Source organism: Syngnathus floridae, chromosome 2 (genome assembly GCF_059516105.1).
Source record: "Syngnathus floridae isolate MCC-2025c chromosome 2, RoL_Sflo_1.0, whole genome shotgun sequence".
Classification (NCBI taxonomy): Eukaryota; Metazoa; Chordata; class Actinopteri; order Syngnathiformes; family Syngnathidae; genus Syngnathus; species Syngnathus floridae.
The window spans coordinates 71714-97587 of record NC_142414.1 but is presented as its reverse complement, the minus strand read 5'-3'; positions in this window follow the sequence as shown (position 1 = coordinate 97587).

Genomic DNA, 25874 nt, shown 5'->3' with positions numbered 1-25874 from the left:
TTTTGCATCGGTTTGAACGGAATCGTGGCTTTGGCTCCCAATAAAAGACATCTACCAGGCAACCGACTCGCCGCGCCGCTCAACTAATAAGCAAGCGCAATGGGTGCCTCGCTGGATGGCGCGCATCAAACGTAGCGCAAACCTTCAAGCGTGCCGTCAATAAATTACCAGTTCATTGCGCTCTTCAGAAAGCAGGGCGTTTCGATCCTCCAGTTTCCTGATGACTGCGCTGAGCTCAGCGATTTTCAGATGAAACCGTTGCGTGTCCCGATCCTCCTGAGACTGAAAACGCCCCGCAACACACACACACAAGCACTCGTTCAAAGTTCAAAACTGTTTTTGTGCTACCTTCCTCCAGCAACGAACTAAGTCATGCGTACTGCAAGTGTGTGATGAGGTGGCTTACGCAATGAAGAGGATTGCTAGTAGCGGCGTTGACCCCACTTCCAGGGTAGTTTAGGCCCGCCCTTTGGGAATCCCTCAGGGCAGCGATCTGCTGCTCGGCAGCCTGAGTCTGCAGCTGAAGGCGGTGGACGTGGCCGGCCCCAGGGCTTCATCCAAAACACTAACCGCTCTGTCTTTCAGCTTGATCTCATCCGTCTGGATGTACAAACGGGGAGCGCTCAGGCAGGCGGGCAAACTCATTTGCCAGAATTGTGACAAAAACAAAGAGAGCAACCGGCCAATTTTTTTCTTGAATCGACTAGAACACCTTTGCTGTGACAAAAGCGAAGCGAGCAACCGGACATTTTCTTCTTGTGAAATAGAATAGAATAGAATGCCTTAGGTGTCATTGCACTGCAGGTATACAACGAAATTGGGAACATAGCCACGCACCGCGCATCTGATCAGTCCTACCAGTCGGCGGATCTCCCTCTCGCAGTCTCTCTTGGTTCGGCTCAGCTCCTCCCGATGCTGGTGATGAGCCGATCGGAGCTCGGCCGCTCGGGACTGCCAGGCCTGCTGGGCCGCTGCCAGGGCTTCTTCCGCGCTCCTGGTGGAGGCGACACCGCTCGGTCTCCCGACACCGCTGCGTCTCCTCCACCTCCGCCAGCAAAGCGCCCCCCCTCCTCACCTGAGCAGACATTGCGCCACACCGGGCCGTTGAGACCGCAACGGAGCGCCGCGACGCTTACTGGGGACAAGCTACACAATACGGTAGCGGCCGCATCGAAGCCCGACGTGGCGTGCGGATAGTCAGACACGGATAGAGCGGATCACCTTGTCCATGGAGCCGTCCCTCAGGCTGAGGACCAAGGCATTCAGTCGCTGGATCTCTCCATCTTTGATTTTGATCACTCTCATCAGCTCCATTTCATGCTGCCGCAGTAATGTCTCCCTGGTAATGGCTAACTCTTTCTGCTTCTCCTCATGGAGTTTGCTTTTGAGTTCCGTCATGGCGGCGGTGGCACGGTGGTGCTCCGCCCGCAGGTCCTGACTTCTCTCTCTCTCCAGACAGCTGACCTGACATGACTTAGACTTAGACAAACTTTATTGTCATCTTGTCTGCACATGGTGCATACAAAACGAAATTCCGTTGCATACGTCTTACAACAAAGTAGTGATATTGCAGTTGAATAGAAGTAACATACCCTATGAAAATATATATATATACATATATACTATATATATATATATATATATATATTAAAAATAAGTATAAAGTGCAGCAGTGATAATTATGCAATAGTGCAAGTAGGCAAAACAGTATTCAAGAGTGTGCAGAGGAATGCTAAACCATGTATTAAACTTCTATTTAAAGGGTTTATACAAGTTCAGTAAAGTTGGTAGTGCGAGATAGTGCAAGATAGAGGTCCGTAGTGTCATAAAGTACAGTTCTGTGAATGTGTGATGCAGAGTTCAGTTTAGAGCTCAACAGTTCTAGTGTTCAACAGTCTGATGACAGCAGGGAAAAAGCTGTTGCAGAACCTGGTGGACCTGCAGCGGATGCTGCAAACCTCTTCCCAGAGGGCAGCAGGGAGAACAGTCCATGGTGGGGGTGTGATGGGTCATTGATGATGTTACGGGCACGGGACATGCAGCGCTGAGATGAAATGTCCTGAATGGAGGGAAGAGGAGCCCCTATGATCCTCTCTGCTGTCCTCACCACTCTCCTCACGTTCTTCCAATCGGAGGCGGTGCAGCCTCCACACCACACAGAGAGACAGCTTGTCAGAATGCTCTCTATGGTGCTCCTGTAGAACGTCCTCATGATGGGTGGGGGCAGGTGGGCTCTCCTCATCCTCCGCAGGAAGTACAAGCGCTTCTGTGCCCTCTTGACCAGTGCCGTAGTGTTCATAGTCCAGGTGAGGTCTTCTGTGATGTGGACCCCCAGGAATTTGGTGGTGCTGACCACCTCCACAGCTGAGCTGTTGATGATCAGTGGAGCGTGGTGAGGCTGTTTTTTCCTGAAGTCGACGATGATTTCCTTCATCTTCTCCTCATTCAGGATCAGGCTGTTTTCTCTGCACCAGCCCACCAGCTGCTCCACCTCCTCTCTGTAGTCCAGGTCGTTGTTGTCTCTGATGAGCCCCACCACCGTTGTGTCGTCTGCTGACTTCACGATGTGATTGGTGGTGAACCTGAGGACGCAGTCGTGTGTCATCAGGGTGCACAGCAGGGGGCTCAGGACGCAGCCCTGAAGGGAGCCTGTGCTGAGGGTGATGACATCAGAGGTGTTCTGTCCGACCCGGACTGACTGAGGTCTGTTGGTGAGGAAGTCTAGCAGCCAGTTGCGAAGGGGGGTGTTGAAGCCCAGGTGTTCCAATTTTCCTACCAGATGCTGTGGGATGATGGTGTTAAACGCTGAGCTGAAGTCCAGGAACAGCCTCCGCACATGGGTGTTCTTCTCCTCCAGGTGAGCCAGGCTCAGGTGAAGAACGGAGGAGATGGCGTCCTGAGTGGAGCGGTTTTGCCGGTCGGCAAACTGGAACGGGTCAAATAATAGGGGGAGTCTGGAAACGATGTGACCTTTAAGCAGCCTTTCGAAGCACTTCATCATAACCGGAGTCAGTGCAACAGGCCGGTAATCATTAAATGAGGTGATTTGAGGTTTCTTCGGCACCGGAATGATGGAGGCAGTCTTAAAGCACGCCGGCACTGTGGCTTGGCCCAGCGAGGTGTTAAAAATGTCTGTGATGACCCCAGCCAGATGACTTGCACATTCCCTGAACACACGCCCAGGAATGTTGTCGGGGCCAGGGGCCTTACAGGGGTTGACTCTCCTCAGGGTCTTCAACACATCGGCGGAGTCAAGGCAGAGTACCTCCTCTTCCTGATGGGGGACAGTTTTAACTGCTGGAGTGCCGTTTAGTGCCTCGAACCTCCCAAAGAAGTTATTTAGACCATTTAGAAAGTCAGCATCAACTACACCCACCGGGGGGGGGGAGGGTGAGTTGTAGTCTGTAATCGCCCGTATGCCTTGCCACATACTCCTGATGTTTTTGACGTCGTGGAAACGATCCTGAAATTTTCGACTGCGGTCTCGCTTCGCTATCCTGATGGCACGGTTCAAGTTGGCTCTCGCTGTCCTCAGTGTCTCCTTGTCGCCAGACTTGAAGGCAGAGTTCCGCGCTCGTATCGTTTGACGTACCTCCTCAGTCATCCAGGGTCGTTGGTTGCCCCGGGTGATGATATTCTTAGTGGTGCTGACGTCCTCGGTGCATTTGTTGATGTAGGCTGACACAGTCATGGCACACGCATGTCTAATCTACATCGGGAAAACTGGGAGGGAGGGAGGCAGGCAGGGAGGCAGGCAGGGAGGCAGGCAGGGAGGCAGGCAGTGTCTGTCTGTTGAGGTTTTCACCTTGTTCTTCTCCTGCTGAAGTTCTAACTGGACGTCCATCAGTTTGGTTCTCAGCTCGTCATTGGCGGCCTGAAGGGCGTCCGTTCGCTCCGCCTTGGCCCGCCCTGCCGGAGCTCGTTTGGACATCTCTTACTCGAGTCTCGCCCGGTCGTCAGTCAGAGATCACAACATTTGTACCTGGAGAGCACAAACGCAGCGCTGTTTTCCACTGGCTTCGAACTCAACTTCAATCGGTACCGTAACTTACAACATCATAAACATAGAACTAGCTTGACTTATTCATTGAATAAATGCATTTGGTTCTTCAAAACTGCATCACGCAACATAGCGTGACCGAGACGGCCGTTATCCACCTGCGTGAAGTTATTTGGTGAAATGAATGAGATGTTTAAGACACCATCGTTCTGTCTCTATGTAGATGAAGGGAAATAATCGATTGCTGAAGGTCCAAAGGTGTTGTGATAAACAAATAAACATATTAGTGATTAGTGACATATTTGTGATAAACATATTAGGCAGGATAATCACATATGTTAACGTGACTGCCCACACTGTATTTATTTATGGTTATTTGTTAAATCGAGTACTGTTAGACATGAAATAGGAAGTGTTTAACATAAATGGAAGACGAAAGGGGTACTCACCATTGTAGCTCCTGCTGGTCAATGATACGAGCCTCTTCTTGCAGTGGAAAACATACAGCCAACAAACACCGTGGAACCTAAAGGAATGAAATTAAACATTAACATTTAGCCTCAACCAACATTCACAGATACAACGCAACGCAAACTACACAAACGTAAATCTTTTTAAACACAATGAGTTGTACTTACCGTGTACGCTCTAGACGGTCCACTTGCAAGCAGAAAATAAAGATATTTCTGTTGATAATCGTCGTGTTTGTATCCGGTGTCTCGCTCAAGGCCATTGCGCCCACAGATTTGAATTTTGGCGAGAGTTCAGCCTATTGACGTCATTTCCGCGGTGTAATACCCGCATATCTGAAACGGCAAAGTTAAGAGTAGAGTTAAATAAAGTTTTTAGTCAACGCAATAATTTACAACCGTTGACCAGTCGAAATAATCGTCGAAATTTGGCGTCTGTGGCTGGAAGCAGACGCCGAGTTCGACATTCCTCCCAAACGCCACACTCCCTCGCTTTTCAGGGCTAAAAAAAAACAGTTGTAATTACCTTGTACGCTCTAGACGGTCAAGTTGCAAGCTGAAAACAAAAATATTTGCCTTGTTAGTCATCGTGTTACTAACCGCTGTGTCTTGTTTGCCAGAACTGCCGCTTTCCTACTTCCTGTTGCAAGCCACGCCCACGGATTATAATTTTGCCGTGAGTTCCGCCTATTGACGTCATGTCCGCGTCACATGACTGCGACGTAATATTATCTAAAACTGTTTGTGCGGTATTGTGTTGTTCTGTGCGGTATTGTGTTATTCTGTGCGGCGTCGTGTTGTTCTGTGCGGCGTCGTGTTGTTCAGTGCGACGTCGTGTTGTTCAGTGCGGCATGGTGTTGTTCAGTGCGGCATGGTGTTGTTCAGTGCGGCATGGTGTTGTTCAGTGCGGCATAATAATGTTCAGTGCGGCATAATGTTGTTCAGTGCGGCATGGTGTTGTTCAGTGCGGCATGGTGTTGTTCAGTGCGGCATGGTGTTGTTCAGTGCGGCATAATGTTGTTCAGTGCGCCATAATGTTGTTCAGTGCGGCATGGTGTTGTTCAGTGCGGGATGGTGTTGTTCAGTGCAGGATGGTGTTGTTCAGTGCGGCATGGTGTTGTTCAATGCGGCATGGTGTTGTTCAGTGCGGGATGGTGTTGTTCAGTGCGGCATGGTGTTGTTCAGTGCGGCATGGTGTTGTTCAGTGCGGCATGGTGTTGTTCAGTGCGGCATGGTGTTGTTCAGTGCGGAATGGTGTTGTTCAGTGCGGCATGGTGTTGTTCAGTCCGGGATGGTGTTGTTCAATGCGGGATCGTGTTGTTCAGTGCGGGGTGGTGTTGTTCAGTGCGGGATGGTGTTGTTCAGTGCGGCATGGTGTTGTTCAATGCGGCATGGTGTTGTTCAGTGCGGGATGGTGTTGTTCATTGCGGCATGGTGTTGTTCAGTGCGGCATGGTGTTGTTCAGTGCGGCATGGTGTTGTTCAGTGCGGCATGGTGTTCTTCAGTGCGGCATAATGTTGTTCAGTGCGGCATGGTGTTGTTCAGTGCGGCATGGTGTTGTTCAGTGCAGGATGGTGTTGTTCAGTGCGGCATGGTGTTGTTCAATGCAGGATCGTGTTGTTCAGTGCAGCATAATGTTGTTCAGTGCAGCATGGTGTTGTTCAGTGCGGCATGGTGTTGTTCAATGCGGCATGGTGTTGTTCACTGCGGGATGGTGTTGTTCAATGCGGGATCGTGTTGTTCAGTGCGGCATAATGTTGTTCAGTGCAGCATGGTGTTGTTCAGTGCGGCATGGTGTTGTTCAGTGCGACATAATGTTGTTTAGTGCGGCATAATGTTGTTCAGTGCGGCATAATGTTGTTCAGTGCGGCATGGTGTTGTTCAGTGCGGCATGGTGTTGTTCAGTGCGGCATGGTGTTGTTCAGTGCAGGATGGTGTTGTTCAGTGCGGCATGGTGTTGTTTAATGCGGCATGGTGTTGTTCAGTGCGGGATGGTGTTGTTCAGTGCAGGATGGTGTTGTTCAGTGCGGCATGGTGTTGTTCAGTGCGGAATGGTGTTGTTCAGTGCGGCATGGTGTTGTTCAGTGCGGCATGGTGTTGTTCAGTGCAGGATGGTGTTGTTCAATGCGGGATCGTGTTGTTCAGTGCGGCATGGTGTTGTTCAGTGCGGCATGGTGTTGTTCAGTGCGGCATAATGTTGTTCAGTGCGGCATGGTGTTGTTCAGTGCGGCATGGTGTTGTTCAGTGCGGCATGGTGTTGTTCAGTGCGGCATGGTGTTGTTCAGTGCGGCATAATGTTGTCCAGTGCGCCATAATGTTGTTCAGTGCGGCATGGTGTTGTTTAGTGCGGGATGGTGTTGTTCAGTGCAGGATGGTGTTGTTCAGTGCGGCATGGTGTTGTTCAATGCGGCATGGTGTTGTTCAGTGCGGGATGGTGTTGTTCAGTGCGGCATGGTGTTGTTCAGTGCGGCATAATGTTCAGTGCGGCATGGTGTTGTTCAGTGCGGCATGGTGTTGTTCAGTGCGGCATGGTGTTGTTCAGTGCGGCATGGTGTTGTTCAGTGCGGCATGGTGTTGTTCAGTGCGGCATGGTGTTGTTCAGTGCGGGATGGTGTTGTTCAATGCGGGATCGTGTTGTTCAGTGCGGGGTGGTGTTGTTCAGTGCAGGATGGTGTTGTTCAGTGCAGGATGGTGTTGTTCAGTGCGGCATGGTGTTGTTCAATGCAGGATCGTGTTGTTCAGTGCAGCATAATGTTGTTCAGTGCAGCATGGTGTTGTTCAGTGCGGCATGGTGTTGTTCAATGCGGCATGGTGTTGTTCAGTGCGGGATGGTGTTGTTCAGTGCGGCATGGTGTTTTTCAGTGCGGCATAATGTTGTTCAGTGCGGCATGGTGTTGTTCAGTGCGGCATGGTGTTGTTCAGTGCGACATAATGTTGTTCAGTGCGGCATAATGTTGTTCAGTGCGGCATGGTGTTGTTCAGTGCGGCATGGTGTTGTTCAGTGCGGCATGGTGTTGTTCAGTGCGGCATGGTGTTGTTCAGTGCAGGATGGTGTTGTTCAGTGCAGGATGGTGTTGTTCAATGCGGCATGGTGTTGTTCAGTGCGGGATGGTGTTGTTCAGTGCAGGATGGTGTTGTTCAGTGCGGCATGGTGTTGTTCAGTGCGGAATGGTGTTGTTCAGTGCGGCATGGTGTTGTTCAGTGCGGCATGGTGTTGTTCAGTGCAGGATGGTGTTGTTCAATGCGGGATGGTGTTGTTCAGTGCGGGATGGTGTTGTTCAGTGCAGGATGGTGTTGTTCAGTGCGGCATGGTGTTGTTCAATGCGGCATGGTGTTGTTCAGTGCAGGATGGTGTTGTTCAGTGCGGCATGGTGTTGTTCAATGCGGCATGGTGTTGTTCAATGCGGCATGGTGTTGTTCAGTGCGGCATGGTGTTGTTCAGTGCGGCATGGTGTTGTTCAGTGCAGCGTAATGTTGTTCAGTGCGGCATGGTGTTGTTCAGTGCGGAATGGTGTTGTTCAGTGCGGCATGGTGTTGTTCAGTGCGGCATGGTGTTGCTCAGTGCGGCATGGTGTTGTTCAGTGCGGGATGGTGTTGTTCATTGCGGCATGGTGTTGTTCAGTGCGGCATGGTGTTGTTCAGTGCGGCATGGTGTTGTTCAGTGCGGCATAATGTTGTTCAGTGCGCCATAATGTTGTTCAGTGCGGCATGGTGTTGTTCAGTGCGGGATGGTGTTGTTCAGTGCAGGATGGTGTTGTTCAGTGCGGCATGGTGTTGTTCAATGCGGGATCGTGTTGTTCAGTGCGGCATGGTGTTGTTCAGTGCGGCATGGTGTTGTTCAGTGCGGCATGGTGTTGTTCAGTGCGGCATGGTGTTGTTCAGTGCGGCATAATGTTGTTCAGTGCGGCATAATGTTGTTCAGTGCGGCATAATGTTGTTCAGTGCGGCATAATGTTGTTCAGTGCGGCATAATGTTGTTCAGTGCGGGATGGTGTTGTTCATTGCGGCATGGTGTTGTTCAGTGCGGCATGGTGTTGTTCAGTGCGGCATGGTGTTGTTCAGTGCGGGATGGTGTTGTTCAGTGCAGGATTGTGTTGTTCAGTGCGGCATGGTGTTGTTCAGTGCGGCATGGTGTTGTTCATTTCGGCATAATGTTGTTCAGTGCGGCATAATGTTGTTTAGTGCGGCATGGTGTTGTTCAGTGCGGGATGGTGTTGTTCAGTGCGTTATAATGTTGTTCAGTGCGGCATGGTGTTGTTCAGTGCGGCATGGTGTTGTTCAGTGCGGCATGGTGTTGTTCAGTGCGGCATAATGTTGTTCAGTGCGGCATAATGTTGTTCAGTGCGGCATGGTGTTGTTCAGTGCGGGATGGTGTTGTTCAGTGCGGGATGGTGTTGTTCAGTGCGGCATGGTGTTCAATGCGGAATGGTGTTGTTCAGTGCAGGATGGTGTTGTTCAGTGCGGCATGGTGTTGTTCAGTGCGGCATAATGTTGTTCAGTGCGGCATGGTGTTGTTCAGTGCGGCATGGTGTTGTTCAGTGCGGCATGGTGTTGTTCAGTGCGGCATAATGTTGTTCAGTGCGGCATGGTGTTGTTCAGTGCGGCATGGTGTTGTTCAGTGCGGCATAATGTTCAGTGCGGCATAATGTTGTTCAGTGCGGCATGGTGTTGTTCAGTGCGGGATGGTGTTGTTCAGTGCAGGATGGTGTTGTTCAGTGCGGCATGGTGTTCAGTGCGGGATGGTGTCTTTCAGTGCGGCATGGTGTCGTTCAGTGCGGCATGGTGTCTTTCAGTGCGGCATGGTGTCGTTCAGTGAGGCATGGTGTTGTTCAGTGCGGCATGGTGTTGTTTAGTGCGGCATGGTGTTGTTCAGTGCGGGATGGTGTTGTTCAGTGCGGCATGGTGTTCAGTGCGGCATGGTGTTGTTCAGTGCGGTATCGTGTTGTTCAGTGCGGTATCGTGTTTCTCAGTGCGGTATCGTGTTGTTCAGTGCAGTATCGTTGTGTTGTTCGTATTGTGTTTAACACTTAGCCTCTAACACTTAGCCTCTAACACTTAGCCTGTAGCATCTAGAAGGTAAATAAATAGGAAGGAAGGACTCACCGGTGACGTCTTCGCCCACGTCCAAGCGTTGTACTTTGTATTTTCATCCTTCTGACAGTGGAAAACATAGCCAACAAACACCGTGGAACCTAAACGAATGAAAGAAAACTATCATTTGGCCACAACCAACATTCACAGATACAACACAATGTGACGTGCGGGGTTGAGGTTAAAGGTTGAGTGAAGGGCCCTCGTTTTAAACTACTTTTTTGAAAAGGATTGGGAACAAGTAAGACGTATTTAATTTATTTAATGGGAAGTAGTAAGAGCTATTGAATTTAATCTATGTATTATATTCTATTGTATTGTATTCTGTTGTATTCTTTTGGATTGTATTCACACTAACCCCACTAAAACTTCAGCCCACAAAAACTCGCCTCTGGTGCCTAGCCTCTGGCACTTAGCCTCTAACACTTAGCCTTTAACACTTAGCCTTTAACACTTAGCCTTTAACACTTAGCCTAGAAGGTGAATAAATAGGGTTAAAGGTTGAGTGAAGGGACCTCGTTTTAAACTACTTTTTTGTAAAGGAGTGGGAACAAGTAAGACGTATTTAATTTATTTAATGGGAAGTAGTAAGACTTATTAAATTTATTTAATCTACTTTTCTTCCCAGGCAAAATTTGATGTGCTGCAATTCCAAATTTCCAAAGTGAATGAAGGAATGAAGTCCTTTAAATTATGATTTTGTATAAATACTAGGCATTAACACAAAATCGACGGCACAAAATGGGCAGACTTTACTTGTTTGAAAAGGACTGGTTACAAGACAGACTTTTTTAATTTATTTAATGGGAAGAAGACTTATTTAGTTTAATTGATCTATTTTTGTTCCCTGGCAAAATTCGATTTGCTGCAATTCCAAATTTCCAAAGTGAATGAAGGAAAGAAGTCGTTTAAATTATGATTTTGTTTAAATACTAGGCATAGACACAAAATCTACGGCACAAAATGGGCAGACTTTACTTGTTTGAAGAGGACTGGTTACAAGACAGACTTTTCTGATTTATTTAATGGGAAGAAGACTTATTTAGTTTATTTAATCTATTTTTGTTCCCTGGCAAAATTGGATTTGCTGAAATTGTATTTTGCCAAATCTTGCCTTGAGACCTGATAGGAAGTATTAAACGCTTAGTTAAATCAATACAAGTTGGTAATAAGAGCGAGTAATGTTGGTTGAACCGATGAATGAAGGTTGAAAGCAATTTAAATTATGACTTTGTATAAATACTAGATATTAACAGAACATCTACTGCGCGAAATGGGCAGAGTTTACTTGTTTGAGAAGGAGTGGCTTGTTCAAAACTAAGATTTATTTAATCTGTTTGTTCCCAGGCAAAATTGGATGTGATGCAATTCCAAATTTCACCACATGATGGTGCCCAATTTTGACTTCATAGGACATATTAAACACTTAGCTTGTTATTATGTTCAAGGTAATCAGATTTGTTTATTATTCTAATGGCCTCTTCAAAACTATTCTGGATTACTACTTTGGATCTATTCTACATTACTTGGCAACATACTCTGTAACAGATTAGGCAGTATAATCATATCTGTTAACTTGAGAGTGCCCACACTCAATCTACTTATCGTGATGTGTTAAATCAATTACTGTTAGACATTATTTGTCTGATAATCTACCAAATCTTTGAATTGAAGAATTTGTGATTTAATTAATAGCTTGTTGTTATGTTAAGGGTAATCAGACTTGTATATAATTCTAATGGCCTTCTTTTGAAAACTATTCTGAATTACAACTTTGGATCTTATATTACTTTGCAACAATCTACTCCGTGACAGATTAGGCAGTATAATCACATATGTTAACTTCAGTGCCCACACTGTATTTATTTATGGTTATTTGTTAAATCAAGTACTGTTAGACATGAAATAGGAAGTGTTTAACATAAATGTTATGGCTACTCACCATTGTAGCTCGCTCCTGGTCAATGATACGAGCCTCTTCTTGCAGTGGAAAACTTGCAGCCAACAAACACCGTGGAACCTAAAGGAATGAAATTAAACATTAACATTTCGCCTCGACCAATTTTCACACGTACAACGCAACGCGGCTACACTTCTGCTATTACAAACGTAAATCTCCTTAAACACAATGAGTGTTACTTACCGTGTACGCTCTAGACGGTCCAGTTGCAAGCAGAAAATAAAGATATTTCTGTTGATAATCGTCGCTGCTCAGTGGCTCACGGCCATCGCGCCAACAGATTTGAATTTTGGCGGAGGTTCGGGCAATTACGTCATATCCACGGCACATGACTGCGACGTAATACCCGCTTATCTGAAACGGCAGTTAAAAGTAGAGTTACATCAAGTTTTCTTGGAACCTAAACGAATGAAAGAAAACTATCATTTGGCCACAACCAACATTCACAGATACAACACAACGTGCGGGGTTGGGGTTAAAGATTGAGTGAAGGGCCCTGGTTTTAAACTACTGTTTTGAAAAGGAGTGGGAACAAGTAAGACATATTTAATTTATTTAATGGGAAGTAGTAAGACTTATTAAATTTATTTAATCTACTTTTCTTCCCAGGCAAAATTTGATGTGCTGCAATTCCAAATTTCCACAGTGAATGAAGGAATGAAGTCCTTTAAATTATGATTTTGTATAAATACTAGGCATTAACACAAAATCGACGGCACAAAATGGGCAGACTTTACTTGTTTGAAAAGGACTGGTTACAAGACAGACTTTTTTAATTTATTTAATGGGAAGAAGACTTATTTAGTTTAATTGATCTATTTTTGTTCCCTGCCAAAATTCGATTTGCTGCAATTCCAAATTTCCAAAGTGAATGAAGGAAAGAAGTCGTTTAAATTATGATTTTGTTTAAATACTAGGCATAGACACAAAATCTACGGCACAAAATGGGCAGACTTTACTTGTTTGAAGAGGACTGGTTACAAGACAGACTTTTCTGATTTATTTAATGGGAAGAGGACTTATTTAGTTTATTTAATCTATTTTTGTTCCCTGGCAAAATTGGATTTGCTGAAATTGTATTTTGCCAAATCTCGATTTGAGACCTGATAGGAAGTATTAAACGCTTAGTTAAATCAATACAAGTTGGTAATAAGAGCGAGTAATGTTGGTTGAACCGATGAATGAAGGTTGAAAGCAATTTAAATTATGACTTTGTATAAATACTAGATATTAACAGAACATCTACTGCGCAAAATGGGCAGAGTTTACTTGTTTGAGAAGGAGTGGCTTATTCAAAACTAAGATTTATGTAATCTGTTTGTTCCCAGGCAAAATTGGATGTGATGCAATTCCAAATTTCACCACATGATGGTGCCCAATTTTGACTTCATAGGACATATTAAACACTTAGCTTGTTATTATGTTCAAGGTAATCAGATTTGTTTATCATTCTAATGGCCTCTTCAAAACTATTCTGGATTACTACTTTGGATCTATTCTACATTACTTGGCAACAACATACTCTGTAACAGATTAGGCAGTATAATCACATATGTTAACTTGAGAGTGCCCACACTCAATCTACTTATCGTGATGTGTTAAATCAATTACTGTTAGACATTATTTGTCTGATAATCTACCAAATCTTTGAATTGAAGAATTTGTGATTTAATTAATAGCTTGTTCAGGGTAATCAGACTTGTATATAATTCTAATGGCCTTCTTTTGAAAACTATTCTGAATTACAACTTTGGATCTTATATTACTTTGCAACAATCTACTCCGTGACAGATTAGGCAGTATAATCACATATGTTAACTTCAGTGCCCACACTGTATTTATTTATGGTTATTTGTTAAATCAAGTACTGTTAGACATGAAATAGGAAGTGTTTAACATAAATGTTATGGCTACTCACCATTGTAGCTCGCTCCTGATCAATGATACGAGCCTCTTCTTGCAGTGGAAAACTTGCAGCCAACAAACACCGTGGAACCTAAAGGAATGAAATTAAACATTAACATTTCGCCTCGACCAATTTTCACACGTACAACGCAACGCGGCTACACTTCTGCTATTACAAACGTAAATCTCCTTAAACACAATGAGTGTTACTTACCGTGTACGCTCTAGACGGTCCAGTTGCAAGCAGAAAATAAAGATATTTCTGTTGATAATCGTCGCTGCTCAGTGGCTCACGGCCATCGCGCCAACAGATTTGAATTTTGGCGGAGGTTCGGGCAATTACGTCATATCCGCGGCATTTGACTGCGACGTAATACCCGCTTATCTGAAACGGCAGTTAAAAGTAGAGTTACATCAAGTTTTCTTGGAACCTAAACGAATGAAAGAAAACTATCATTTGGCCACAACCAACATTCACAGATACAACACAACGTGCGGGGTTGAGGTTAAAGATTGAGTGAAGGGCCCTCGTTTTAAACTACTGTTTTGAAAAGGAGTGGGAACAAGTAAGACGTATTTAATTTATTTAATGGGAAGTAGTAAGACTTATTAAATTTATTTAATCTACTTTTCTTCCCAGGCAAAATTTGATGTGCTGCAATTCCAAATTTCCAAAGTGAATGAAGGAATGAAGTCCTTTAAATTATGATTTTGTATAAATACTAGGCATTAACACAAAATCGACGGCACAAAATGGGCAGACTTTACTTGTTTGAAAAGGACTGGTTACAAGACAGACTTTTTTAATTTATTTAATGGGAAGAAGACTTATTTAGTTTAATTGATCTATTTTTGTTCCCTGCCAAAATTCGATTTGCTGCAATTCCAAATTTCCAAAGTGAATGAAGGAAAGAAGTCGTTTAAATTATGATTTTGTTTAAATACTAGGCATAGACACAAAATCTACGGCACAAAATGGGCAGACTTTACTTGTTTGAAGAGGACTGGTTACAAGACAGACTTTTCTGATTTATTTAATGGGAAGAGGACTTATTTAGTTTATTTAATCTATTTTTGTTCCCTGGCAAAATTGGATTTGCTGAAATTGTATTTTGCCAAATCTCGATTTGAGACCTGATAGGAAGTATTAAACGCTTAGTTAAATCAATACAAGTTGGTAATAAGAGCGAGTAATGTTGGTTGAACCGATGAATGAAGGTTGAAAGCAATTTAAATTATGACTTTGTATAAATACTAGATATTAACAGAACATCTACTGCGCAAAATGGGCAGAGTTTACTTGTTTGAGAAGGAGTGCCTTATTCAAAACTAAGATTTATGTAATCTGTTTGTTCCCAGGCAAAATTGGATGTGATGCAATTCCAAATTTCACCACATGATGGTGCCCAATTTTGACTTCATAGGACATATTAAACATGCACACACCAATGCAACACAGCACTAGTACCAGAATCAGTCAGACCGGCGACAAAGCACCCGCGACGCAAAGACGAGTCCGATTCCAGGCTGAAGAGGAATGTTTGGTGCCAATACGCTGGCAGAAATGGCGGGCTACCTCTTCGGGTTCCGTGTCGGGGGTTCTGTCGGTGTGAAAAGACAAGGACGATCCGTCCGAGTCCACCAACACGTCTTCGTCGTAGCCGTAAAATGTTTCGATGACCTGCGGGCGCGGAAGCAAACATCTCTCTGAACAAACTGAAGCGACACCTCACGATGAATCGACGAGAGGAACGATAGCGAGAAAAAGGCCATTTCATCTTGCGCAACACCAAGCAGCCGCAAACAAACAGACTCACCTTGCAGGACCTCACGCTTTGTTCCTCCTCAGAGATTCTCGACGTCGGTATCGTAGCAGCAAATCTCTCTCCTGTCGACACAAATAATCCGCCTTTGAGATTCTTTGGATGCAAAGGGAACGAACGGCTCCGGCGCAGAAACAAACGCGACTCACAATGACATTTCTGACATGAGCTCCTGTCTCCAGAGCCTGAAAAACACGTCACCGGCGATGATTGGAGGGACGCTCGTCTTTTCCAAAAGTGACAACTACAGGGTGTGTCAGGGTTTTCCAGATTATCTTTATCGTATCATTGTGTTGCTTTGACTTTGACTGCGACCTGTAATAAATAATATTATTTATCCCTTATTTATCCCTATCGCTTATCCCTTCCTACACAAAGTCGTAAAACACCCCTTGCTATGTTTTGACTAGAGGTCAAGGGCTTCCTCTATTCAATCCACTCTTACACCCACCCTGTTTCTCTTAATTAAAATGCTCGTGCAGGAGCCGAGAGTCAGACTTCATTCGTACAACGGATGGACTCTCCACCTGCAGGTGTCCAAAAGAACTTACTTGTCTCCCGTGTGGTTCTTGCAAAATAAGTTGGAGCGAGCGCAACTCTAACAGGGTGCATTTTGCCACTAGCTGCCTACGGACAATGACGTCGCGCTCGCGGCTCATGGTTGACGGGCTGAGCAGCCGGGCAAGTCCGTCGTTTTCAGCGCACAGCGAGTGGCAAAGGCGCTGACAAAACGGGAGCTTTGAGCTGCTGAAAACGGCAAAACAAGTCTAAAGCGTGTTCAAACGCGTGCGCACAATGCTCCTGCTTGAAAGGTCGGAATTTAAGGGGCCAATTTTTTGGATGGCGGCCGCCGGCCAAGCTTTGGACGGAAAAGGTTTCCTGGCGACAGCGAGCGAGCGCGGCGCTGCCGTACGTGCACCGAGTCGCCTGCCTGAAGACCTTGGACAAGTCGTCGATGATGTGCCGCTGCTCCACAACTTGAAGGAACTCCATTTCACCGTCCTGCTGGCCGCAACCGCGGTCCAGGTCATTGAGCGAACTAGGCCTTCTCTGTGGAACACAAATGCAGTGGACTCTGTTGGCACGCCGCCGTTGTCCGCGTCGACTTACCAAGCTTGCCATCTCCTCGTTCTCCTGGGTGACAAAGCGCACTTTGTTTTCAAGGCGACACAGCACCAGCGAGAGTTCTTCATTCTTCCTGCTCAGGCGTTTGTTTTTGTACAGGAGTGGCAGAAACTGGCTTTCTGTTTCTCTCAGTCGCTTTAGCTGCAAGCATGAAGTGCGGGATGTGAAAGACGCACAATACGCGGGCCAGAACGTATCCATTCCTTTTGCATCGGTTTGAACGGAATCGTGGCTTTGGCTCCCAATAAAAGACATCTACCAGGCAACCGACTCGCCGCGCCGCTCAACTAATAAGCAAGCGCAATGGGTGCCTCGCTGGATGGCGCGCATCAAACGTAGCGCAAACCTTCAAGCGTGCCGTCAATAAATTACCAGTTCATTGCGCTCTTCAGAAAGCAGGGCGTTTCGATCCTCCAGTTTCCTGATGACTGCGCTGAGCTCAGCGATTTTCAGATGAAACCGTTGCGTGTCCCGATCCTCCTGAGACTGAAAACGCCCCGCAACACACACACACAAGCACTCGTTCAAAGTTCAAAACTGTTTTTGTGCTACCTTCCTCCAGCAACGAACTAAGTCATGCGTACTGCAAGTGTGTGATGAGGTGGCTTACGCAATGAAGAGGATTGCTAGTAGCGGCGTTGACCCCACTTCCAGGGTAGTTTAGGCCCGCCCTTTGGGAATCCCTCAGGGCAGCGATCTGCTGCTCGGCAGCCTGAGTCTGCAGCTGAAGGCGGTGGACGTGGCCGGCCCCAGGGCTTCATCCAAAACACTAACCGCTCTGTCTTTCAGCTTGATCTCATCCGTCTGGATGTACAAACGGGGAGCGCTCAGGCAGGCGGGCAAACTCATTTGCCAGAATTGTGACAAAAACAAAGAGAGCAACCGGCCAATTTTTTTCTTGAATCGACTAGAACACCTTTGCTGTGACAAAAGCGAAGCGAGCAACCGGACATTTTCTTCTTGTGAAATAGAATAGAATAGAATGCCTTAGGTGTCATTGCACTGCAGGTATACAACGAAATTGGGAACATAGCCACGCACCGCGCATCTGATCAGTCCTACCAGTCGGCGGATCTCCCTCTCGCAGTCTCTCTTGGTTCGGCTCAGCTCCTCCCGATGCTGGTGATGAGCCGATCGGAGCTCGGCCGCTCGGGACTGCCAGGCCTGCTGGGCCGCTGCCAGGGCTTCTTCCGCGCTCCTGGTGGAGGCGACACCGCTCGGTCTCCCGACACCGCTGCGTCTCCTCCACCTCCGCCAGCAAAGCGCCCCCCCTCCTCACCTGAGCAGACATTGCGCCACACCGGGCCGTTGAGACCGCAACGGAGCGCCGCGACGCTTACTGGGGACAAGCTACACAATACGGTAGCGGCCGCATCGAAGCCCGACGTGGCGTGCGGATAGTCAGACACGGATAGAGCGGATCACCTTGTCCATGGAGCCGTCCCTCAGGCTGAGGACCAAGGCATTCAGTCGCTGGATCTCTCCATCTTTGATTTTGATCACTCTCATCAGCTCCATTTCATGCTGCCGCAGTAATGTCTCCCTGGTAATGGCTAACTCTTTCTGCTTCTCCTCATGGAGTTTGCTTTTGAGTTCCGTCATGGCGGCGGTGGCACGGTGGTGCTCCGCCCGCAGGTCCTGACTTCTCTCTCTCTCCAGACAGCTGACCTGACATGACTTAGACTTAGACAAACTTTATTGTCATCTTGTCTGCACATGGTGCATACAAAACGAAATTCCGTTGCATACGTCTTACAACAAAGTAGTGATATTGCAGTTGAATAGAAGTAACATACCCTATGAAAATATATATATATACATATATACTATATATATATATATATATATATTAAAAATAAGTATAAAGTGCAGCAGTGATAATTATGCAATAGTGCAAGTAGGCAAAACAGTATTCAAGAGTGTGCAGAGGAATGCTAAACCATGTATTAAACTTCTATTTAAAGGGTTTATACAAGTTCAGTAAAGTTGGTAGTGCGAGATAGTGCAAGATAGAGGTCCGTAGTGTCATAAAGTACAGTTCTGTGAATGTGTGATGCAGAGTTCAGTTTAGAGCTCAACAGTTCTAGTGTTCAACAGTCTGATGACAGCAGGGAAAAAGCTGTTGCAGAACCTGGTGGACCTGCAGCGGATGCTGCAAACCTCTTCCCAGAGGGCAGCAGGGAGAACAGTCCATGGTGGGGGTGTGATGGGTCATTGATGATGTTACGGGCACGGGACATGCAGCGCTGAGATGAAATGTCCTGAATGGAGGGAAGAGGAGCCCCTATGATCCTCTCTGCTGTCCTCACCACTCTCCTCACGTTCTTCCAATCGGAGGCGGTGCAGCCTCCACACCACACAGAGAGACAGCTTGTCAGAATGCTCTCTATGGTGCTCCTGTAGAACGTCCTCATGATGGGTGGGGGCAGGTGGGCTCTCCTCATCCTCCGCAGGAAGTACAAGCGCTTCTGTGCCCTCTTGACCAGTGCCGTAGTGTTCATAGTCCAGGTGAGGTCTTCTGTGATGTGGACCCCCAGGAATTTGGTGGTGCTGACCACCTCCACAGCTGAGCTGTTGATGATCAGTGGAGCGTGGTGAGGCTGTTTTTTCCTGAAGTCGACGATGATTTCCTTCATCTTCTCCTCATTCAGGATCAGGCTGTTTTCTCTGCACCAGCCCACCAGCTGCTCCACCTCCTCTCTGTAGTCCAGGTCGTTGTTGTCTCTGATGAGCCCCACCACCGTTGTGTCGTCTGCTGACTTCACGATGTGATTGGTGGTGAACCTGAGGACGCAGTCGTGTGTCATCAGGGTGCACAGCAGGGGGCTCAGGACGCAGCCCTGAAGGGAGCCTGTGCTGAGGGTGATGACATCAGAGGTGTTCTGTCCGACCCGGACTGACTGAGGTCTGTTGGTGAGGAAGTCTAGCAGCCAGTTGCGAAGGGGGGTGTTGAAGCCCAGGTGTTCCAATTTTCCTACCAGATGCTGTGGGATGATGGTGTTAAACGCTGAGCTGAAGTCCAGGAACAGCCTCCGCACATGGGTGTTCTTCTCCTCCAGGTGAGCCAGGCTCAGGTGAAGAACGGAGGAGATGGCGTCCTGAGTGGAGCGGTTTTGCCGGTCGGCAAACTGGAACGGGTCAAATAATAGGGGGAGTCTGGAAACGATGTGACCTTTAAGCAGCCTTTCGAAGCACTTCATCATAACCGGAGTCAGTGCAACAGGCCGGTAATCATTAAATGAGGTGATTTGAGGTTTCTTCGGCACCGGAATGATGGAGGCAGTCTTAAAGCACGCCGGCACTGTGGCTTGGCCCAGCGAGGTGTTAAAAATGTCTGTGATGACCCCAGCCAGATGACTTGCACATTCCCTGAACACACGCCCAGGAATGTTGTCGGGGCCAGGGGCCTTACAGGGGTTGACTCTCCTCAGGGTCTTCAACACATCGGCGGAGTCAAGGCAGAGTACCTCCTCTTCCTGATGGGGGACAGTTTTAACTGCTGGAGTGCCGTTTAGTGCCTCGAACCTCCCAAAGAAGTTATTTAGACCATTTAGAAAGTCAGCATCAACTACACCCACCGGGGGGGGGGAGGGTGAGTTGTAGTCTGTAATCGCCCGTATGCCTTGCCACATACTCCTGATGTTTTTGACGTCGTGGAAACGATCCTGAAATTTTCGACTGCGGTCTCGCTTCGCTATCCTGATGGCACGGTTCAAGTTGGCTCTCGCTGTCCTCAGTGTCTCCTTGTCGCCAGACTTGAAGGCAGAGTTCCGCGCTCGTATCGTTTGACGTACCTCCTCAGTCATCCAGGGTCGTTGGTTGCCCCGGGTGATGATATTCTTAGTGGTGCTGACGTCCTCGGTGCATTTGTTGATGTAGGCTGACACAGTCATGGCACACGCATGTCTAATCTACATCGGGAAAACTGGGAGGGAGGGAGGCAGGCAGGGAGGCAGGCAGGGAGGCAGGCAGGGAGGCAGGCAGTGTCTGTCTGTTGAGGTTTTCACCTTGTTCTTCTCCTGCTGAAGTTCTAACTGGACGTCCATCAGTTTGGTTCTCAGCTCGTCATTGGCGGCCTGAAGGGCGTCCGTTCGCTCCGCCTTGGCCCGCCCTGCCGGAGCTCGTTTGGACATCTCTTACTCGAGTCTCGCCCGGTCGTCAGTCAGAGATCACAACATTTGTACCTGGAGAGCACAAACGCAGCGCTGTTTTCCACTGGCTTCGAACTCAACTTCAATCGGTACCGTAACTTACAACATCATAAACATAGAACTAGCTTGACTTATTCATTGAATAAATGCATTTGGTTCTTCAAAACTGCATCACGCAACATAGCGTGACCGAGACGGCCGTTATCCACCTGCGTGAAGTTATTTGGTGAAATGAATGAGATGTTTAAGACACCATCGTTCTGTCTCTATGTAGATGAAGGGAAATAATCGATTGCTGAAGGTCCAAAGGTGTTGTGATAAACAAATAAACATATTAGTGATTAGTGACATATTTGTGATAAACATATTAGGCAGGATAATCACATATGTTAACGTGACTGCCCACACTGTATTTATTTATGGTTATTTGTTAAATCGAGTACTGTTAGACATGAAATAGGAAGTGTTTAACATAAATGGAAGACGAAAGGGGTACTCACCATTGTAGCTCCTGCTGGTCAATGATACGAGCCTCTTCTTGCAGTGGAAAACATACAGCCAACAAACACCGTGGAACCTAAAGGAATGAAATTAAACATTAACATTTAGCCTCAACCAACATTCACAGATACAACGCAACGCAAACTACACAAACGTAAATCTTTTTAAACACAATGAGTTGTACTTACCGTGTACGCTCTAGACGGTCCACTTGCAAGCAGAAAATAAAGATATTTCTGTTGATAATCGTCGTGTTTGTATCCGGTGTCTCGCTCAAGGCCATTGCGCCCACAGATTTGAATTTTGGCGAGAGTTCAGCCTATTGACGTCATTTCCGCGGTGTAATACCCGCATATCTGAAACGGCAAAGTTAAGAGTAGAGTTAAATAAAGTTTTTAGTCAACGCAATAATTTACAACCGTTGACCAGTCGAAATAATCGTCGAAATTTGGCGTCTGTGGCTGGAAGCAGACGCCGAGTTCGACATTCCTCCCAAACGCCACACTCCCTCGCTTTTCAGGGCTAAAAAAAAACAGTTGTAATTACCTTGTACGCTCTAGACGGTCAAGTTGCAAGCTGAAAACAAAAATATTTGCCTTGTTAGTCATCGTGTTACTAACCGCTGTGTCTTGTTTGCCAGAACTGCCGCTTTCCTACTTCCTGTTGCAAGCCACGCCCACGGATTATAATTTTGCCGTGAGTTCCGCCTATTGACGTCATGTCCGCGTCACATGACTGCGACGTAATATTATCTAAAACTGTTTGTGCGGTATTGTGTTGTTCTGTGCGGTATTGTGTTATTCTGTGCGGCGTCGTGTTGTTCTGTGCGGCGTCGTGTTGTTCAGTGCGACGTCGTGTTGTTCAGTGCGGCATGGTGTTGTTCAGTGCGGCATGGTGTTGTTCAGTGCGGCATGGTGTTGTTCAGTGCGGCATAATGTTGTTCAGTGCGGCATAATGTTGTTCAGTGCGGCATGGTGTTGTTCAGTGCGGCATGGTGTTGTTCAGTGCGGCATGGTGTTGTTCAGTGCGGCATAATGTTGTTCAGTGCGCCATAATGTTGTTCAGTGCGGCATGGTGTTGTTCAGTGCGGGATGGTGTTGTTCAGTGCAGGATGGTGTTGTTCAGTGCGGCATGGTGTTGTTCAATGCGGCATGGTGTTGTTCAGTGCGGGATGGTGTTGTTCAGTGCGGCATGGTGTTGTTCAGTGCGGCATGGTGTTGTTCAGTGCGGCATGGTGTTGTTCAGTGCGGCATGGTGTTGTTCAGTGCGGAATGGTGTTGTTCAGTGCGGCATGGTGTTGTTCAGTCCGGGATGGTGTTGTTCAATGCGGGATCGTGTTGTTCAGTGCGGGGTGGTGTTGTTCAGTGCGGGATGGTGTTGTTCAGTGCGGCATGGTGTTGTTCAATGCGGCATGGTGTTGTTCAGTGCGGGATGGTGTTGTTCATTGCGGCATGGTGTTGTTCAGTGCGGCATGGTGTTGTTCAGTGCGGCATGGTGTTGTTCAGTGCGGCATGGTGTTCTTCAGTGCGGCATAATGTTGTTCAGTGCGGCATGGTGTTGTTTAGTGCGGCATGGTGTTGTTCAGTGCAGGATGGTGTTGTTCAGTGCGGCATGGTGTTGTTCAATGCAGGATCGTGTTGTTCAGTGCAGCATAATGTTGTTCAGTGCAGCATGGTGTTGTTCAGTGCGGCATGGTGTTGTTCAATGCGGCATGGTGTTGTTCACTGCGGGATGGTGTTGTTCAATGCGGGATCGTGTTGTTCAGTGCGGCATAATGTTGTTCAGTGCAGCATGGTGTTGTTCAGTGCGGCATGGTGTTGTTCAGTGCGACATAATGTTGTTTAGTGCGGCATAATGTTGTTCAGTGCGGCATAATGTTGTTCAGTGCGGCATGGTGTTGTTCAGTGCGGCATGGTGTTGTTCAGTGCGGCATGGTGTTGTTCAGTGCAGGATGGTGTTGTTCAGTGCGGCATGGTGTTGTTTAATGCGGCATGGTGTTGTTCAGTGCGGGATGGTGTTGTTCAGTGCAGGATGGTGTTGTTCAGTGCGGCATGGTGTTGTTCAGTGCGGAATGGTGTTGTTCAGTGCGGCATGGTGTTGTTCAGTGCGGCATGGTGTTGTTCAGTGCAGGATGGTGTTGTTCAATGCGGGATCGTGTTGTTCAGTGCGGCATGGTGTTGTTCAGTGCGGCATGGTGTTGTTCAGTGCGGCATAATGTTGTTCAGTGCGGCATGGTGTTGTTCAGTGCGGCATGGTGTTGTTCAGTGCGGCATGGTGTTGTTCAGTGCGGCATGGTGTTGTTCAGTGCGGCATAATGTTGTCCAGTGCGCCATAATGTTGTTCAGTGCGGCATGGTGTTGTTTAGTGCGGGATGGTGTTGTTCAGTGCAGGATGGTGTTGTTCAGTGCGGCATGGTGTTGTTCAATGCGGCATGGTGTTGTTCAGTGCGGGATGGTGTTGTTCAGTGCGGCATGGTGTTGTTCAGTGCGGCATAATGTTCAGTGCGGCATGGTGTTGTTCAGTGCGGCATGGTGTTGTTCAGTGCGGCATGGTGTTGTTCAGTGCGGCATGGTGTTGTTCAGTGCGGCATGGTGTTGTTCAGTGCGGCATGGTGTTGTTCAGTGCGGGATGGTGTTGTTCAATGCGGGATCGTGTTGTTCAGTGCGGGGTGGTGTTGTTCAGTGCAGGATGGTGTTGTTCAGTGCAGGATGGTGTTGTTCAGTGCGGCATGGTGTTGTTCAATGCAGGATCGTGTTGTTCAGTGCAGCATAATGTTGTTCAGTGCAGCATGGTGTTGTTCAGTGCGGCATGGTGTTGTTCAATGCGGCATGGTGTTGTTCAGTGCGGGATGGTGTTGTTCAGTGCGGCATGGTGTTTTTCAGTGCGGCATAATGTTGTTCAGTGCGGCATGGTGTTGTTCAGTGCGGCATGGTGTTGTTCAGTGCGACATAATGTTGTTCAGTGCGGCATAATGTTGTTCAGTGCGGCATGGTGTTGTTCAGTGCGGCATGGTGTTGTTCAGTGCGGCATGGTGTTGTTCAGTGCGGCATGGTGTTGTTCAGTGCAGGATGGTGTTGTTCAGTGCAGGATGGTGTTGTTCAATGCGGCATGGTGTTGTTCAGTGCGGGATGGTGTTGTTCAGTGCAGGATGGTGTTGTTCAGTGCGGCATGGTGTTGTTCAGTGCGGAATGGTGTTGTTCAGTGCGGCATGGTGTTGTTCAGTGCGGCATGGTGTTGTTCAGTGCAGGATGGTGTTGTTCAATGCGGGATGGTGTTGTTCAGTGCGGGATGGTGTTGTTCAGTGCAGGATGGTGTTGTTCAGTGCGGCATGGTGTTGTTCAATGCGGCATGGTGTTGTTCAGTGCAGGATGGTGTTGTTCAGTGCGGCATGGTGTTGTTCAATGCGGCATGGTGTTGTTCAATGCGGCATGGTGTTGTTCAGTGCGGCATGGTGTTGTTCAGTGCGGCATGGTGTTGTTCAGTGCAGCGTAATGTTGTTCAGTGCGGCATGGTGTTGTTCAGTGCGGAATGGTGTTGTTCAGTGCGGCATGGTGTTGTTCAGTGCGGCATGGTGTTGCTCAGTGCGGCATGGTGTTGTTCAGTGCGGGATGGTGTTGTTCATTGCGGCATGGTGTTGTTCAGTGCGGCATGGTGTTGTTCAGTGCGGCATGGTGTTGTTCAGTGCGGCATAATGTTGTTCAGTGCGCCATAATGTTGTTCAGTGCGGCATGGTGTTGTTCAGTGCGGGATGGTGTTGTTCAGTGCAGGATGGTGTTGTTCAGTGCGGCATGGTGTTGTTCAATGCGGGATCGTGTTGTTCAGTGCGGCATGGTGTTGTTCAGTGCGGCATGGTGTTGTTCAGTGCGGCATGGTGTTGTTCAGTGCGGCATGGTGTTGTTCAGTGCGGCATAATGTTGTTCAGTGCGGCATAATGTTGTTCAGTGCGGCATAATGTTGTTCAGTGCGGCATAATGTTGTTCAGTGCGGCATAATGTTGTTCAGTGCGGGATGGTGTTGTTCATTGCGGCATGGTGTTGTTCAGTGCGGCATGGTGTTGTTCAGTGCGGCATGGTGTTGTTCAGTGCGGGATGGTGTTGTTCAGTGCAGGATTGTGTTGTTCAGTGCGGCATGGTGTTGTTCAGTGCGGCATGGTGTTGTTCATTTCGGCATAATGTTGTTCAGTGCGGCATAATGTTGTTTAGTGCGGCATGGTGTTGTTCAGTGCGGGATGGTGTTGTTCAGTGCGTTATAATGTTGTTCAGTGCGGCATGGTGTTGTTCAGTGCGGCATGGTGTTGTTCAGTGCGGCATGGTGTTGTTCAGTGCGGCATAATGTTGTTCAGTGCGGCATAATGTTGTTCAGTGCGGCATGGTGTTGTTCAGTGCGGGATGGTGTTGTTCAGTGCGGGATGGTGTTGTTCAGTGCGGCATGGTGTTCAATGCGGAATGGTGTTGTTCAGTGCAGGATGGTGTTGTTCAGTGCGGCATGGTGTTGTTCAGTGCGGGATGGTGTTGTTCAGTGCAGGATGGTGTTGTTCAGTGCGGCATGGTGTTGTTCAGTGCGGAATGGTGTTGTTCAGTGCGGCATGGTGTTGTTCAGTGCGGCATGGTGTTGTTCAGTGCAGGATGGTGTTGTTCAATGCGGGATCGTGTTGTTCAGTGCGGCATGGTGTTGTTCAGTGCGGCATGGTGTTGTTCAGTGCGGCATAATGTTGTTCAGTGCGGCATGGTGTTGTTCAGTGCGGCATGGTGTTGTTCAGTGCGGCATGGTGTTGTTCAGTGCGGCATGGTGTTGTTCAGTGCGGCATAATGTTGTCCAGTGCGCCATAATGTTGTTCAGTGCGGCATG